The sequence below is a fragment of the Carassius auratus genome, unplaced genomic scaffold, assembly GCF_003368295.1.
Source record: "Carassius auratus strain Wakin unplaced genomic scaffold, ASM336829v1 scaf_tig00217859, whole genome shotgun sequence".
Classification (NCBI taxonomy): Eukaryota; Metazoa; Chordata; class Actinopteri; order Cypriniformes; family Cyprinidae; genus Carassius; species Carassius auratus.
The window spans coordinates 17,501-18,770 of record NW_020529277.1 but is presented as its reverse complement, the minus strand read 5'-3'; the positions used below and the strand labels follow the sequence as shown (position 1 = coordinate 18,770).

General features: G+C 38.8%; 1 non-coding gene across 1 annotated transcript; it reads right to left on the bottom strand.

Annotated features, from left to right (window-relative positions):
• Positions 1-796: 796 nt before the first annotated feature.
• LOC113103769 (5S ribosomal RNA) lies at positions 797-915 on the bottom strand. Its single transcript, XR_003291613.1, has one exon. It is a non-coding gene; the product is annotated as a 5S ribosomal RNA (ribosomal RNA).
• Between the last annotated feature and the right edge of the window lie 355 nt (positions 916-1,270).

Here is a 1,270-nt window from a genome sequence, read left to right as displayed (position 1 = left end):
AGTTGACAATAAGTTGACAAAAAAGTTTAGAAGATATTAAGCAGACAGTCTACTAATACTCTGCTAACTGCTAGTTGACATGTAGTTTGCAAAGTTACTTACTGTTAGTAGAGTGTCTAAAGTGACTATCAAAATAAAGTGTTACCAAAAATTTCCAAAAAGCTTACAGCACCTGTTATTCCGAGGCGGTCTACCATCCAAGTACCAACCAGGCCAAACCTGCTTAGCTTCGAGATCAGACAGATGGGGCATAGCAGGTTGGTATGACCGTAATCCAAGACTGCTGCAAAGAGAGGGCTATTTAAAGACCGACCAATCTAATCACCAGTACATTATATAAGTAGGAAAGAAAACCCAAAAGCTTAAAGGCACCTGGTATTCCTAGGCAGTCTCTTCATCAAAGTAACTAACCAGACCGAAACCTGCCTAAAGATTCAGAGATCGGCATTGACTTTTTTTTTTTTTTTTTTTTTTTTAATGAAAGATTATTATATAATTCGTGAAATTTTCCAAAAGATTAAAGCACCTGGTATTCCCAGGCAGTCTCCCATCCATGAAGTAAACCATGCCCGAACCTGCTAATATTCAGAGGTCGGGGCATTGGACTATATTTTTGGTAAAATTATTATATACTAAGTGAAAAATGTCCAAAAAGGCTTACAGCACCTGGTATTCCCAGGCGGTCTCCAATCCAAGTAACTAACCAGAGCCTAAACCTGCTAAGTTTCAGAGATCAGGGCATTGACTCTATTTTTTGGCAAAATTATTATATACTAAGGTGAAAAATGTCCAAAAAAGCTTACAGCACCTGGTATTCCGAGGCGGTCTCCCATCCAAGTACCAACCAGGCCCAAACCTGCTTAGCTTCCGAGATCAGACGAGATGGGGCATAGCCAGGTTGGTATGACCGTAAGCCAAGACTGCTGCAAAGAAGAGGGCTATTTTAAAGACCGACCAATCTAATCACCAGTACATTATATAAGTAGGAAAGAAAACCCAAAAGCTTAAAGCACCTGGTATTCCTAGGCAGTCTCTCATCAAAGTACTAACCAGACCTAAACCTGCTAAGATTCAGAGATCGGGGCATTGACTTTTTTTTTTTTTTTTTTTTTATGAAAGATTATTATATAATTCGTGAAATTTTCCAAAAAGATTAAAGCACCTGGTATTCCCAGGCAGTCTCCCATCCATGAAGTAAAACCATGCCCAAACCTGCTAATATTCAGAGGTCGGGCATTGACTATATTTTTTGGCAAAATTATTATATACT